Here is a 17,962-nt window from a genome sequence, read left to right as displayed (position 1 = left end):
AAGAGTAACAGAATAAAATAGCAAGAAAAAACAAAACTAGTAAACAGGCAGACTGAACAAGGCAATAACAGCACTAAACAAAATCAACAGAGTTTGGGGTAGGGGCCCATATGATTCTAGTTCCAGTTTTGCCACTGACCTGCTGTGTAACCTTTAGCAAGTTGCATCCCTCTCTGTGCTTCTCTCTATCCTCCCTCTTATTGTCTGTTTCTTATTTAAGTGCCTGAAGGTAAGACTGTCTCCTGTAATGTATTATGGTGGAGCAGTAACAAAAGGTTTCATCATGAACTTGTGTTTGGCAGAAAGACAATGGGAGTGTGGGTGGGGAGGGGGATTGTCTGCTAAGCAAAAGAATATCTGGTAAAAAACAAATAAAAGCAAAGCAGACAACACAGAGCATAAGATAACTTTTCATTTTCCATGCGTTTGGAATGTGTAGCACAACTGTGCATTTAAAAATATTCTGGAAACGAAACAGGTTTACAAATTCAGACCAACATTTTTTACTTATTTCTGCAAACGCTTTCACAAGTAGTGAACGTCCTTCAAGGACATTCTCAATATTAATGAAAAATATTTATAATTTATTCCTTTAACATTAAGTTAGTGCAAATATACTGGACCCTTTGTTGAAACATATGTGATTGCCTTCCTATCCCTGAAGCTTGGAGTACATGACACTACATTCTTGTGGTTTTGGAGCTTTATTTTATTAAATGAGTTATTCAGAGTAATTAAGCAAGTTGGTAGAGGTTTCTCCTTTCTGTCAGGAAAGGGCAGATATAAATGGCGAAAGGAGATAAATGGAGAGACAAGGCTTTTTTGTGATATCTTTTATTGGACGAACTGTATAGTTGGAAAAGCTGTCGGACACGCTTTCAGGTGCCATTCCTCTGGTCTGAAGGAGGAACAGGTTGAGATACCACTCTGTAGTCTGGCTACTTTCTTCTTCATGTTTTGGATTTTCCATTGAAAATGTCAAATTCCAAGGTAACACCCTCAGCCATCAAACACCAAAATGTACTCCAAGGAAAAGGCTATACTGCTAGTTAGAGTTGACCATAACTAGAAATCCCATAGCTCCCTCTTCCTGACTTCCATCCCTTCTGTACTCTAACTCCTGTTTCTACTGCTCATATTTAGAGTCAGGACAGAAAAGGACAGATAAGTAGTCCAAACACTGTTTGTTAGAAGGGCTTTGCTTGAGAACTGGGAAGCACAATGTGGACAGTTTTGGTGATGGTCTCAAGGGAAGATGTAGACAAGGCGGGGTGGCTCAAACTAGCTAGAGCAACCCTCAGGGCTGATCCTACAAATCAGTGTAGACATACACTAGAAGAAACTCATTTCCAGTTTGTTTTAACTTTCTATACTTTTTTCTCTTATAGTCTGTTTGCAAAAGATATGCAAATGTGGTGTATTTATATAGGCAGACAAGGTTCTTTGGGTGAATCTGATATCTTTTATTAGACCAACTTAAATAGTTAGAAAACAGTTATTAAGCAAGCTTTCGAGTTCAAAAACCCTTCCTCAGGCTAAGGAAGTTTCAACAGTCGGTGTGTGCTCTTCCTGGATGAAATGAAAAGTAAAAAAAGCCAGAGGCTGGGCTGGTATGCATACAAGACAGGTAGTCAGTGAAAATGTAGATTGAGGAGTCAATGGGTGAGAGACAGGCTGGGGAGTGGGGGGGAAGAGAGAGAAGTGGGATGAAAGTGGAGAGATACCTGGGGAGTCAGATGTCAGGCAGGTTATAATGTGTCATAAATCCAATGTCTATATTTAGTCCATGATTTTTAGTATCCAGGAGGTTGATGAAGTGGAGTTCATAGGCTCGTCTCTGGGAAGTGTTATGTAAGTTTCCTTTGAGGATCAGGACTGAGAGATTGGAGAGAGAGTGGCCGTCCTGTGAGAAATGTGTCCCCACCGGTAATTGGGTGTTTCTGTCTTTGATAGATTTCCGGTGTGCATTCACTCTGGTGCGCAGTTGTTGTTTGGTCTCTCCTACATATTTTCCATCAGGGCATTTGGTGCATTGGATGAGGTGTATTAAATTTCTGGAGGTGCAGCTGTAAGATCCTGGGATGCTGATGGCTCTGTTGTGGGGTGTAGTGATTGTGGGGGTGGTGGAGAAGTGTTGGCAGGTTTTGCATTTCTTGTCCTGGCATGGTCTGGATCCTTTTGGTGTGTTCTGGGCTTGAGGAAGTTTGCTTCTGGTGATGAGGTTAGCAAGGTTCGGTGCTTGTTTGAAGGCTAGGATGGGTGGCTGTGGGAAGATCTTTTTAAGAATAGGGTCTCTTTCTAGTATGGGTTGCAATTGTTTGAGGATTTTCCGTACCGGTTCAAGGGGGGGGGGGGTGATATGTCATAACCAGCGGTGTGCGATTTGTGGGGGGTTTTCTTCTGAACTGCAGCAGTTCTTCATGTGGTATCTGGGTGGCTCTTTCAAACATGCAATCTATCTCTCTGGAGGAGTGTCCTTGCTGGGTGAAAGCCTTTTTAAGATTGGTGAGGTGGCAATCCCGGGTGTTCTCTTCAGTGCAAATTCAGTGGTATCTGAGGGCTTGGCTGTATATCACAGCTTTTTTGGTGTGTTTAGGGTGATTGCTGGTTCTGTGCAGATATGTATGTTGGTCTGTGGGTTTCTTGTATAACATGGTCTGTATTTTATCATTCTGGATACTGATCATCGTGTCTAAAAAGGAGATGTTGGTGCTGGAACATTCTAGAGAAAGTTGGATGGAGGGATGGTGATTGTTGAATTTCTGATGGAACTCAATCAGAGATTGTAGGTTTTCAGTCCAAATGATGAAGATCTCATCGATATATCTTAAGTATAGCAAGGGTTTGATGGTACAGTTCTTGAGGAAGTCTTCTTCCAGGTGTCTCATAAAAAGGTTGGCATACTGTGGGGCCATTTTGGTGCCCATAGCTGTTCCCATCATCTGGAGGAAGTGTTGATTATTAAAAGTGAAATTGTTGCGTGTGAGGATACATATCCTCACACGCAACAATTATATCCTCGTTTAAGGTCAGTAATAACTTTGGGTCTATATTCTGAGTTGTAATCTTGTTCCTGTAGATATGTAAGGCAGGCTTGGATGCCATCCTGGTGTGGGATGTTGGTGTATAGGCTGGTAATGTCCATGGTGGCTAGGAGGGTGTTGCTGGGAAGGTGGTCTATCCCTCTGGAGGCAGGCAGGCAGTTCCTTGATCATGAGTTTTGAGAGATAGAGCAAGTTGCAGATGGTACAGCCCAAGTATTTATATAAGCATTGCGTAGTGCTGGAGTTCTCAGTCTGTTGCCTGAGGGTGATGTGTGGCTGCTCCTGCCAATACCTATGGCCATTTCTTGTGTTGCAATATTGAGCATGCACTGCCTTTAAAGATGCTTTGGGGTGGACTCAGGGGAGTGAGTTTGGGGCCCCAAAGAGTGCTTTATGACTGAATGATATGGTGTGATCTAGTGCAGGGTTTCTCAATCCCTGGGTCACAGCCCGTGCTGGGCCACACCGGGTTGCCTGCCAGTCCACAGTATGGTTGGCTGCCAGGCCGGAAGTGGCTGCAGACTGGGTGGAGAGGCCATGGCTCTTTCTGCGGGGCCCGTGGCAGCACAGGGCTTAGCCCACCCCACCTCCCAGGGGGTGGGGGCACCCTTATCTGTCTGCCAGCCACAAATTCCAGCCACGGCCAGCTGTGACTGCTGGGCTGTGGTTTGCCGGGCTGTGACCGCTTCTGGGCCGCGGTTTGCCAGGCCACAGCATAAAAACTTTGAGAACCTCTGATCTAGTGTTTGCCCTTAGGAAGCTTGGGCACTATTTTTTGAAGCGTTCATATCATGGCTCCTGGGCTGAAAGAAAGGGAAAGATCAAGGGTGAAAAGGTTCAGTGGTAGCAGTGCAAGGCACGGTGATGAAAAGTTTCTAAGCATCCTCCAGACTTGCAAGTAGCTGGGGTCCAAGATTGTGATCAGCCATGTTGGGGATTCCTTTGAGACAACCTACCTGAGGAAAGGGCCCCTCCCTACATAAGGAAGCAGATCCAGGTTCTAGGCACCCGCCCACCCAGGTAGGGAAGTTTGAACCTACATTTCCCATTTCTCATCTAAGTGTCCCAGTCACCAGGCCACAGCCTAGTCATTGTCATGCGTGCCATCCACCCCTTCTGTTAAGCTGGTCCACGAGACAGCCAAGAGGGGAAGATAGATGGAAAGTAAGTCAGAAGCAGTGTGGCTCAGTAGGATAGTAAGTGCCTTGGAAGGGAGAGAACATTTCTTAGGCATTGCTATAAACACATCTGGGTTCTCTCCCAGATCTAGTGCACAATGGTGTTTCTGCATGTGACAGCATGTCACAAATCTACGGTATTTGTGGGATACTATCCATGTTTTCTTAAGTTTGGTTTACTGATATGGCATGATAGTCTCTACATATATGTAGTGTCAAGATGAATTTGGTCTTATCATTATGATGCCTGCATGACATGTCAATATGAATGATAGTATTTGATATGAATGTAATTTTATGTTTCATATTTTGGCTAAGACCATTTAGTAGGGCAATGATTAACTTGAGTGTCCATCACCTATTCACACTTGAGAAAAGAAATCACCAAAAATTAGTATCTGCTGTGAATAAGTTTAATGGCCAATCAAGGTCTGAGGCACTTGAGCCAAGCCCTTCCAGACAGTGATGAATTTACATTTTGAAAGAAGAAACCCTTAAGGAATAATACATGGCTCTTCAAGCTATTCAGGGAAGAACATTTCTCACGGTGGAGAAATTAAGTTAGAGAGGTTATCTGTGGAAGATGTCTGAAAGGATGTAAATATTTTCCTGGCAATGAACTGAAAAGCTAAGGGGTTTACAGCCTAAGTATTGCCACTTGAAACAATCCATTGTAAAGTATGACAGATAATGATTGGATTGTCTCTGTCACTGTGGATACTTGGTTTGTGAGTCAGGCCTACTTGTATGAGATGACCCAACATATTATAAGACCAAACATCTGGTTGTTCTTCTTAGTTTTTCTCTTAGATTAAAAATGCCCAGTTCTGCATCCAGTTCTGGGTGCTACACTTCAACAGGGACATGGTAGAACTTGAGAGAGTCCAAAGAAGAGCCATCCTTATGATCAGAGACTTGCACGGCAAGCCATATAAGGAGAGGCTAAGGGACCTGGGCCTCTTTGGCCTAGGGAGGAGAAGGCTGAGGGGGGACTTGGTAGAAGCTTACTGCTACTTCATGGGAATGCATCAGGGGCTCGGTGAACAACTGTTTATCAGGGCACCCTTGGGAAAAACTAGGAGTAATATCCACAAACCCCTGGAAGACCATTTCAGGCTTAACACTAGAAAAAACTTCACAATTAGGGTGTCCAGACTGTGGAATAGGCTCCCTCCAGAGGTGGTATAATCGCAATTGCCTACCCTGGAAATCTTCAAGAGGAGACTGGACGGTCACCTTGCTGGGGTCATCTGACCCCAGTTGTCTTTCCTGCCTAGTACATGGGGGGCTGGACGAGATGATCTTACGAGGTCCCTTCCAGCCCTTACAATCTATGAATCTATGAATTAGACCCAAATGTACCTCTGGTCTGGTAAACAAACACACCCTTGGGGCTCAGGAAGTGCTATACATAGGGCACTGGTACATGTGACAGAGGTTTAGTCTTCTATGCCCCTAAACTGAAATGGTGTTTTTTTAATTGAAACCCACTGTTTCAATTTAGGGTTTATATTTTTCTATCACATTATGGCGAAGCGCCCAATCCTTTTTTTTTTCAGAGGAGCCTGCCTGCAGCCGGGGGCAAGCTGCTGGTAAGCTGAGCGGCCCCTGAGGTGCCAGGTGCCTGGGGGAAGAGTTGGATCAGACCAGGTGCTGCCTCCAAGCTGGGGCAGCACCCAACCTACTAGCAGCCCACCTGGGCAGCCCCACGGGGTGCCACCACTGCAGATGGAAGGACTTGGGCCCCCTGTAGCTCAGGGGCCACTTGGCCCACTTACAGCTTGCCTCTCAGCCATGGGCAGGCTCTGCCAGGAAAAAAAAAAGGATCAGGCCCCTCTCTGCTTCTGCCTTCAGCAGGCAGCTGCTGAAGGCAGAAGTGGTGAGGGGACCAATCCTTATTTTGTGCAGAGCCTGCCCACCTCTCCCATGGTAAGGGGACAAACCGACTAATAACTGCAACACATTGTTGCAAACTAAATTACATCAGATGTAGTTTAGTGTGCAACAATGCAAACTCATCTAAAACCCCCAAAACACATGTAATATGTGGCACCATTAAGTCATGTGTACAAGCACCCATTGTATAGGCTCCTCAAGTATCTATTGGATGACGTATGCAAATGGACAGAGAAGAAACTATACTTAAGCTTTGCCTTGAGAGCAAGTGTCAGTGTTTGGCTTTTTACTGTAGGCCCTCAGCCAGTGGGCTGAGTGAAACAGGATGACAGGAAAATTTGCAGGAAGGTCAGAGGTGGGAACTATTTTCCAACTGATGGAGCTCTATAGGAGTTGCATTCTTTGGTTTAAAATACAGGGTAAATTCAGATTATTGTTTTGATATATTTTTGTTTGTTTGTTTGTTCATTATATATCTCTCTGTATCTCAACATGTGGTGACTGATTTCTTATCTTTGCCCTTATTTTCATAATAAACCATTTTGTTATCTTTTATAACTTACTATTGTCAGTGGTAAGTGTGATTTCAGCTCATTTGATCATACTGGCAGGCTTCTTCCAAGGAATGTGGGATCTATCATTTCTGAGTACATGAAAAGAGAAGGGTTTGATTCCTTTATCTGGCAAATTCTCCGCTGCTAAGATCTGACAAGATCTAAGTCATAGCAGTAAGTTTGAGGTGCAATAGGCCAGAGAGGTGACTTTTGGAGCATATCGGCCTGTTCCAAGTTGTCCAGGATCAGACAACAGAGATGGGTTTGGGGCTGAATGCTGCAAGTTGCCTCAAAGGCACACCTGAATGAATCCAGGGTCAGGGTATGTCATAGAACATGCAAACACCAGCTATGTTTTTAAAGAAAAAGAGTGATTCAGCCATCTGTACCCAAAGCGATGACTTAGGCACCTAAGTCTGGGAGAATGATTGAGTTCCAGACATACCCCGCTCTCCAGTAGGTTCACACTGCCACCACTCCTCCACTGCCAAAATTCTAAGCCCTGCAGGCCAAATGATGTGGCTTGTGGGACCAGGGCCACACAAGCAATCTGGTATAGGGTGATGGCTAGAAAATGGTAATTAGAGGTTTGGTTTTGGGAATTGACTTGTAGGTAAAGTAGATATTGCATGAGAATAATGGTCCAGGGCAATGGCAAGAGTTAATTGATTTCTAAAAGCCTGTTTGTGGCAAAATTCCTTTAAGTCCCACTGTGTCTGGCACAGGCAAGCGGACACAGAGGCTGGGAAATTAAACACATGTACCACGCTATTCTGTAACATGAGATAAGGTGGCATTAGGTCACAGTGCTGAGCCCTAAGGATTTCTGGTTTTGGGGAACAGACCAAATTAGGAGGACATCAGAAACAACCAAATTAGAATGTTTGCTTGTGGTGGGTTTGTGAAACAAAGGATAATGGTGACAGGATAGAACCTGGACAGTATGACACCACACAGAGACCAAAGATAAAGAGTCATCAGAAGAGAGAAAGAATATAAAAGGAGGGATTTCAGAGCAGCAAAGGGTCCCCGAGAGAGGAACCTGAGACCACCTTGGACAGAGGGCACACCACCAGCTCTTCTCACCCATTCTCCCGGGGTGGGGTGGGCCTCAGCCTCTGACCTCCAGGCTTCTGACAACTGACATTCAAGAGTACTTAAGGAGCTGGCAAGCATCATAGCTCAGCCACTGGCATGGATCTTTGAGAACTCGTGGCAGTCAGATGAAGTGCCCGAAGACTGGAAGAAAGCCAATGTGGTGCCTATCTTCAAGAAAGGGAGGAAAGTAGATCCAGGGAACTACAGGCCCATCAGCCTGATGTCTATCCTGGGGAATAACTTGGAAAAAATTATCAAAGAGACCATTCTTGATAAACTGACTGATGGCAACATCCTGAGGGATAGCCAGCATGGGTTGGTTGGGTAGGTCTTGCCTGATCAATCTCATCTCCTTCTACGACCAGGTGACATATCACCTGGACAAGGGAGAAGAGATTGACGTCATATACCTTGATTTTAAAAGCCTTTGATCTAGTATCCCATGATCAACCCATAGAAAAACTGGCCAACTGCGGCCTCAGCTACATCACAATCCGATGGCTGGGGAATTGGCTCCGAGGCTGGACCCAGAGAGTGGTAGTTGATGGAAGTAAATCATTATGGTGCTCTGTGACCAGTGGGGTCCCCCAAGGTTCCGTCCCTCGGCCTATACTGTTCAACATCTTTATTAATGATGTGGACATTAGTATCAGAAGCAGACTGGCCAAGTTAGCCAATGACACCAAACTTTGGTGTAAAGCATCCATACCCAAGGACAGGATGGTGATCCAGGCTGACGTTGACAGGCTCAGGAAATAGGTGGATGAAAACCTGATGGCATTCAACACCCAAAAATGCAAGGTACTCCACCTTGGGAAGAAAAACCTGCAGCATGCTTATAGACTTAGCAGTGCTACACTTGCTAGCACCATGCCCAAAAGGGACTTGGGAGTCATGATTGACCACAAGATGAATATGAGCCACCAATGCGATGTCGCAGCTGATAAAGCAAGCAAAACTCTGGCTTGCATCTACTGATGTATCTCAAGCAAATCCCAGGATGTCATCCTCCTGCTGTACTTGGCCTTGGTGAGGCTGCAGCTGAAGTACGGCATCCAATTCTGGGCTCCACAAATGGATGTGGAGAAGCTTGAGAGAGTCCAGAGGAGAGCCACGCACATGTTTAGAGGGCAGGAGAACAGGTCTTATGATGAGAGGCTCAGAGCTGTGGAACTCTTCAGCCTGGAAAAGCGCAGGCTCAGGGGGGAACTTGTGGCTGCCTATAAGTACATAAGGGGTGTACATCTGGATCTGGGGGAATGCCTGTTCACCAGAGCGCCCCAAAGGATGACAAGGTCAAACAGTCACAAACTCCTCCAAGATCATTTCAGTCTGGACATAAGGACAAATTTCTTTACTTTCTGAGCCCCCAAGGCCTGGAACAGACTGCCACCAGAGGTGGTGCAAGCACCTACTCTGGACTCCTTTAAGTGACAATTGGACGTTTATCCTGCTAGGATCCTTTGATCCCAGCTGACTTCCTTTCCCTGGGGCAGGGGTCTAGACTCGATCTTCCGAGGTCGCTTCCAGCCCTAATGTCTATGAAATCTATAAAATCTATGAAATCAAAGTGAAGCTCGCATACTGGCCAAACATACCTTGACTCTGTGAATCCCAGGACAAGTAGATATAAAATTGTTTGCATTATTCTTATCTGCTATCACTGTATATCAATAACATTTGCCTATTATCGTATGGAAAGGTCGTTGTTGGTCTGAGGGTCTGGGTCTGCCCGGAACACAGTATCTGGGTCATAAATCCAGTGCCAACAAAGGATGAGGCTACAAGCATAATTAGACAGGGCCTGATTCAGTGCATGGAGCCAAGGTCACAGGTACGATCAGGCATGTGGAGCCAGAGACTGATCTGGTGTGCAGGGATGGGGCCACATGATGGACCAACCCACATGCCACATCAGGCTTACATACTGGATATGGGCCACAGACCAAACCCAAACCAGTCATCTGGCCCGTGGGGCAAAAGGTTGGGTACCGCTGTGTTGTGTGACTAATATCTTGCCAGGGAAATCAGAGGTAAGATAAGTTTACTGTAACTATCTAATTTGTCTTGCAAATTGAAAAGTTGATGTCCATTTCAAAACACTTGCTTTATTGGGGGAAGCTCATACAGGTCAAGCAATTTATTTGAATTGGTTTGGATCCTCCATACTTGTAGCCTGGATTGAAGAGCGCTTTCATGCTTCTCTTTTATTTTTAATACAGAGTTTGAAAAGAGTAATTGCAAGAAGGGGAAAGGGCATTGCTATAAACACATCTTTGACTTGCATTTTAGGAACCATTAGCTCAGCTATCATTGTGGAACTAGTGAATAGCTCTGCTTATTTGCCACAGGTTAACACCTTGATCGACATTTTTTGCAGTATCCATCATTTTGCCCCTCTCTCTCAGATCTTTGCAGGCTTTGTTCTGCTATCAGTAATTTCCTTTATGTGCTTCACTTTCACTCTTACTTTTCTTTTATTTTTAATTTCCAACTATTGGCCATCTGTCACAGTGCAATTACACTGATTTACTGAGCATTCCAGTTAAAATCAACAAATTGTTTTGAGCTGTTAGAGATGAAAAATACCTACCCTTCAAAACAAGAGTAAAGAAGGATGTTGTTATTTTTTATTGTTGACCTCCGTTCCCAGTAAAAGTATTCCATTGCTGATTTCCTTTACACTAGCGGTCTAAGTAAAGGCAAAATAATTCAGAGCCCTGAAAACAGACAAGGTGAGTTTGACTGTAAAAGCCAAAGAATAGACTTGAAGAGGTAGCCATATTTTTCAGGCAACTGGACAAATTTAAGACTAAGAACTCTTCTGTATCAGCCCACAATTGCTGCACCTCATTCAAATATAAATCCATGAGTCCCATCACACAGCTTAGGTGACATTACAGATCAGAACATGCACAGATGACTGAAATAGGCATTCTCAACCTAGTCCAGCAGTCCACTACTAATGGTATAGGAGCACCAGTCATAAATCCTGGAAGTGTCAGCATTAGAATGGGTGGCTTTTGTTAGGAACTTCCAGTGCCTGAGTTGCCACCAGCTGACTTCAGACTTGTGGTATATATAGTAACATGATTGATATGATGTTTGGTTCTTTGCATACTGCCCCTTCAAATGTGTAAGGACCCTAGAGTCTGCAGAAACAAGCAACAATTTTTATGTTCAGTTCTTTGCAGAATCTAAACGTATGTCTACAATACTGGTTAGGAACCTTACTGACTATTTGAACCATGAACTGATCTTGGCTCCAACCCTAAAATCTCTGTTGATCTTCAGAGGCTGAGGTCAAAACTCCCCCGCACTTAGGCTGACCATAAGAAAATCCAGGACATCTGGGACACTGCATACCTCCTCCTTCTCTGCTTTCCCAAGTCAGTGGCACTGCTGCAGGCAGAGGCAGGGGCAAGATGGAGTAGCATGCCAGATAGTAGTGCCTGCCTGCCCACTTGCCTGGTGTGCCATGCCATTCCAACTCCCCACCAACCAAACTGGGCCCTGTGTCCCTGAATTTCCAGGACATTCATTTTAATTCTCACCAGCCAGTCAGGACTGGCCTCCAAAATCTAGGACTCCCCCACCTAAACTGGGACATATGGTCACCCTATCCTCACTGCACCTTCCATGCAGCATATTTGGAGCTTAGCCAAAAATCTGCAGGAAGTCCTTCAGTAGTAATCCCTCAATTTCCTGTTCCTGGCTTCCAGCTCATCTACCTCCTACCTTCTGTCTCTACTACCTTACTTAGAGCCAAGCACAGAACTAGAGAGAAGACTTGTTCCTAGCAGAACTCCAATCAAGGAACAAGAAGTACAGATGTGGGATGGACCAGTGTTTCTCAACCCATGGCACACATACCCCTGGGGGTACATGAGACAGGGGCAGGGGGTACACGGGTGCTGCATTTTGGTCTTTGCCTGCTTGGGCTGGAAATTTCGGCCACTGCCCCTCCCACCATGTCTGGTGCACTGGGGCTTTCACTGCCCAGCATCAGTGGCGAAACCGGAAGTGTGACGTTGGGACTTCCAGTTTCACTTTTGCTGCATTGATCATCAGGGGTACATCAGGTACCAAAGGTTGAGAACCACTGGTGTGGACCACAAGGGAACATACTGACAGGGAGGAGTGACTGGCTTGCCTGGGGCTTTTTGAAGGTGACCCTTATGGTCAGTCCAATATCTGTATCAACCTACCTTCAAAAGTAAGGCACACAAACCCTCCTTGCTTTCTTATAGACTTTTGTCCTTCCTCATTTCTCAGTTCCTTGCTTTAAAATTTGTCTGCAGTGTACTGCTTTCCCTACTTCATAGAGTGAACTGCTTTTGTTGCTTCAGACCAGGCAGGTTTGGAGCTGCATCTGCTCCCAGCTCCTAGTGCCAGTGTCCCTGCAACACCTACCTCTATCCCAGGCACATGCCAGGGTTCCCTGCCACCAGGCCTGTGAGAGAAGCTTTCCTTGGATGGGAGGCAGGAACACAAGGGGGAGGTTGGAGCTGGGGCTGGGGCTGTCCAAGGTGCTGTCCAGGGTGGGCTGACGCAGTCACCTAGTGAGCTGTGCTATAGCACCTTAAGGCATTAATGGCTGCACGTGTAGATGCCAGCCTAAAAACCACTTACTGTGTAGTAAGTTACCTCACAATAATTGTATGTGTACACATGCCCACTACGTATCTAGAATTGCCAAGTAAATCCTTAATCTGTTCTATGAAGCTGGTGACCTCTCCATTTTTGAGATTCACATGGTGTTGCTGTTATCAGCTTCATGTTTTTAAAGAGATTTAGGTCACATTTTTGCAAAATAATTTATTGGGTGGAACTAAAACATTCACCTGAAGGGGAATGTTCCAGTTCTACCAAGGTCAGTTGGAGACTTTCTAGTGATGTCAAGGGGAATTGTATAAGGCCATAACTTTCCTGAGAATCTCTGTTACTTGGTTCTGAGATTCCCAAATGAGTACATTGGTATATGATTAATCTGGTTTATTTGGACTCCTGCTCTTTATTTAAGTGGCGCCACTTGGGATCATATCAAAATAGGATTTCATTAACCATGCACTTTAATTTGGTCCTAGCAGATCACATCTCAAGTAATTAGTTAAATGGATTTTGACTGCAAAATCTCAGTTGTCTCATACCTTGTGTTCTATAACATGTGGGTGGAGAGATTTTCATATGTACTAACACTAGTGGGATTCTTCTCCCATTGTTGTCAGTTGGCAGGGTTAGACCAGTGCTGACTGGTCTTGAAAATTTCACATTCTAGGTATTACATTCAAAATGTATTTTAAACTATTTGAGTGGAAGATCTTTATTTCCAATTTATAGCTCAGTCTACTGAGTTGCTTGTATGCAAAATTATTTAGAGTGAAATAGGCAGGCACAATGAGTGGTGTGCTTGAGCAACTTTAACACTGTTGACTTCTTGTTTCTTCTTTTTCTAAATAAACTCTCAACTTGCGCAGTGACATTTTGCATAACAATAGTGCACAGAATGCCTACAACTGCTGTTCTTGTGGTTTTTGGTACCTGGAAATAAAATTAATCTGGATCTTGCATAATTTCAAGGCTTGTTCCCTATGACAGATAGTGAAATGTATCTTCATTGCTGCATAGCGTGTTGGATGTCTTGGTGCAAAAGAGATGCTTAAAAGGATGTTTAATGCAGAGGAAAATGGTGTGCGAAATACAGCTGTATCCTTGGATACAGTGATAAGCAGAGAAAATGATCCTTGTTTTATTCATGCAAATATTGTTCACAAATATCTCTAATGTGAAATACAGCCTAGTCTAGGTAAGCTTGTAGTCATAATTTGGAGACAGAGACAAAGTAAGGAACACGTCTGTGTTCTTTTAGGGACTAAAAAGATCTTTTTCTGTTCTACACCTCTTAAAGCAAATGACTGCAGTTGCAGACTCTGTCAGGGATGCAAACATCGATCCACTTTTACTTTTGTTTAGGGGTACACTGATAAAGATTTTTTTGGCCAATACCAATGGCCGATTATTAATGAGTCATATCAACCGATACCAATCCAATTGCCAATATGCAGCCCGGGAGCTTGGAGAGCAGTGTCCGGCTGGTAAGTCCATTAGGGGGAAAGGACATGGGGGAGGGAAGGGGTGTGGGAGGTGCAAATCAAGGTCCTTGTGGTGAGGGAGGGAGTAGAGCTGGGGCAGGGGCAGGGACAAGTACTGCCCAGCTGGCACAGGGTGTGGGATAGAGCCACATAGCTCATCTGGAGGGCTTTGGGGGGCGGGATCCCACCACTGTACAAACCCCTGGGGGAGCCATGGGGGTCATGTGCCCCCCAGACCTTTGTGCAGGGCGAGGGTGGGCTGCTGCTGTGGGCTGGGGCAGGGGCTGGCACTGGGCTCTTCCTGGCGGGGGGTTGGGCTGGGGCTAAGCTTGGCATGGGTGGTGGCAGTGCTGGGGTGGGATGGGGTGGGTGGGAGGGCTATGGAGTGGGCTGCAGATTACAGCGCTGGTTCTAGAAATAAGCGTTGATTTAAGGCAATGTTTCTCAATTTTTATTTGTGAATGTTCAAGCACGTTACATCCTACATCTGTATTTCCTTACCTTTCCACTGAATTAATTCACATCCAACTCCATCCAATGGCTAGACCAAGCACTAGGTGCCTTCATCTGCCCTGTAAAAGCTTTCACTTCCTCATCTAGTTTAAACTTTCTTCAGAATTCAAAAATAGACAAGTGTCCAAAATTCTAGGATCTCTTGTTGCAATATGTATTAAATGTCTTGAACCTCCAAACCCAGTGCATACATTTATTGGAGGGGTCCTCAGCCCCTTGTCCACAGGCCAGATCTGGCCTATGGGACAATATCATTGACCCACAGGGATCTCCACAGGTCTGGAAATTTGGCAGCAGGGAAGCAGTGGCACCCTCCCCTACTGCTAAATTTTCAGACCAGTGGTGAACCCCAGACCCTACACATTGGATCACATGCTTAGTCCCTGCACAGAGCTGAACAAAGGTGATACTATGCCCTCAGGGCCCAATCCTGATGGGAGAGGGTGGTGCTGGGGCTCTGGGGCCTGATCCTGGGGCATGGGAATGGGAAGGGCTGGTGCTGGAGCCCCCAGGGCCCAGTCCTTTCAGAAGGAGGTGGTACTGGGCCTGCAGGGCTCAATCCCAGCACACAGGGATGGGAGTGGGTGATGTCAAGGCCCCTAAGACCCAATCCCCATGGGAGGGGCAGTGTCAGACTCCCTGAGGACCAGTCCTGGCATGCAGGGCAGGGAGAGGCTAGTGCCAGGCTCCAGGGCTTGATCCTGGTATGTAGGCTTTATCCAGCTCATGGACTGGCTCTGCCCCCTCATCTGACTCACAGAGCCAAAAGATTGAGCACCACTACATTACTTTCATGATTGTAGATAATTTAAAATAACCGTTTGAATACTGCTTAACATGTTTTAATTGCGTCATTAGAAAAGCTTCAAGATAAAAGAAGCAAGTGCCAGAAGCTTGTTTTGGGTTGGGGGTAAGGTCCACTTATCTTCTGACAGGATTTCTGATCTGCTTCTGTTATATATGCTGAGCTAGTGCCAGGCTTGTCACTCTTTCCCTCTGAGTCGTCAAAGCCTGAAACAACTACTAAATGCAATTTAAATCTGTTGCATATTTCTCCCTTGGAACTACTAATGACATTTTATATTGGTTTTGCCTGAGTTTTATGGGGGCACCCTGAACTCAGTAGCATAAGTAGAGTGGGGCAAGCAGGCCACTAGACCCAGTCACAGACTATGAGTGGGCACCAGAGTCTCCCCACCCTGGGGGTCTTTGCCAGAGCAGGGGAAGCCCTATGCTGCCCCTGCTGGGCTGTAAGAGCATCCCAGCACTCACAAGCATGTCTGGGGAGTGAATGAGATGAGCATAATTGCGTCCTCCCTATCCCCAGAACTTTTGCCAGAGCCATCAGGGCCTTGCACCGAATATGGGGGGAAGTAAGCTAACACAATGGTCTCCCGAGGAGCCTGCACCACAGGGCTGCTGCTACCTGAGTGACACTGCTACAGCAGCAGCAGCGGTGGTGGTGGCAGCAGTATCTACTGCCTTCAGTTGCAGAGTCCACTCAAGCAAGATTTCTCTTATCCCTATCTCCCAGTATCCTGACCACTCAATGAACTTGCTATGCCTCTGCCTTAACTGCTGTCTGAGTTGCTGCTTCCCTCCTTCCTTCTTCTTAAAACTGGTGCAACATCCTCAATAATAGAGTGATTTACTTTTTAGTCTGGAGGTGGCCTAGGGCAACAAATAATGGAATGTGAGAGTGTTCATCAGCCCTGAGCCCCTGATCGGCACCGCTAATTTTAATAGCAGCAATTCAAAAATTAAACTATCATCCAATTCAGTGTGGGTAATGAAATCTTTAGGCCTTTGAATCTGAGCCTTGCAGAGCGGATATACAGAATCAATTACTGCACATGTAACATCCCTATTATGGATCTTCATATAATGCACAATGCCCCATCAGTGGAAGTAAAATACAGCTGTGAATAAAGTCTGGCTTCCCACTGTGAAAATATATGTAGACTCCAAAAGGTAATGCAGCAGTGGTGGGATGTGCACACATACACACATGCAATATGCTACAGTACAATCTAAGAACCATCATTTTCAGAAAGATGGATCCATGAAATAAGGGGGGCTGCAAGGAGTGCAGTTCTTTACAACATTGGTTCAAAGGGAAAGATATGCCAAAAAAATGAAAATACAAAAATAAGATCTCAAGCAATACACGTAGTGAGTGGTCAACGTATAGCACTATCTTGGGAGAACAGAATGTCCTGCCTGGCTAGTGTTATAAGTGCATGGGGTGAAATCGTGACCCTGTTCAAATAAGTTGCAAAACTGCCATTGACTTCAGTGGGAACAGGATGTTATCCATGGACATGGTGGGACTGATTTTCTACTGTTGCATCAGTTTGATATGAGGAGTGTTACCATGAACCTAATGGAGTTGAGAATTGGGTCCTGTATCTCCCACTAGGTTTACAAATAAATACTCCACTTTAATGGGCTTACTGACATCCCTGAAGTTAATCACAAGCTTACTTGATTTGCAGAATTCACATGAGACTATGTATACACTGGGTGCATCTACACAAGATGCTAACTGCACAGCAGCCTAATTCTACTGCGCAGTAGCATGCAGGGCAAAACCCATGCTAATATACTACTGTGCAGTAATATTATGCTACTGTACAGTTAATGACAGTAACAATCTATGTGCCAGTGCTACTGTGCAGTAGTGCCAGTTACTGTGCATTGATTTAGTACTTGGTTATCCAAGTACTAAGCTTAATGAACAGTAACTACAGCACATTAACGAACACGTAGATGCATCCACTGTGACTATAAGCTGCTTCCTTGAATTTCTAAATGATTTCTAAACATACACATGCAGGATCTTATCATTGTTAAATGTGCTTGTATTTAATATGCAGTTTCATAACCCATTTTTCTCATACGTTTGAAGATCTTCTAAGACTGATGTAGTTTAGTAATATCCCTTGGAAAAAAGACGTAAAGGCATCTAGAACAATCTGTGAGCAGCACATTAGCATGGAAGAAACGTGCAAGAAAGCCTTGAAATACTCATGTGAACAAAAAACTCCTAGTTAGAATAGATATGTTATAAATGGAATGATTGGTTAGTTCAGTACTTCATTTATAATCTCAACAGAACATTATTCCTGTTGATATAAGAATCAGTAATAAAGTAAAATAAAGTAAAGATCAGTATAAGTAAAAATAAAACTCCCTTATTACTGTAGTTGTACCACGTAAGGGATTTTTACCATGAATTTCCATGGACTTGGGATTGCATTGGCACAAACAGCCAAACAAAGCTATAATTTTGCCTGATCTGTTTCTCTAATTCCTGAAGTAATTAGGGGAACACATTGTTTCTGATGGATTGCTCCAAGCGTAACCTAAGCTTGGGGATTTAGAAAGGACAATTTATTGACTTAATAGCCGAGCAAGCCAGGAAAGGGGATTTTCACTTTGCAGGAGATTCTGGGTTGTAAACAATTTGTTTCAGTTTGCTGGCTGGCCAGGCAGTTAGACAATCCACCTGTCAGCTGGGGAATCTGGCTGCTTGGGAAACCAATCCTGTGAGGACCCATGCAGCCCACACACCCACCAAGTGAGTA

This window comes from Alligator mississippiensis, chromosome 1 (assembly GCF_030867095.1).
Source record: "Alligator mississippiensis isolate rAllMis1 chromosome 1, rAllMis1, whole genome shotgun sequence".
Lineage (NCBI taxonomy): Eukaryota > Metazoa > Chordata > Crocodylia > Alligatoridae > Alligator > Alligator mississippiensis.
Note: the sequence above shows the minus strand (reverse complement) of the source record.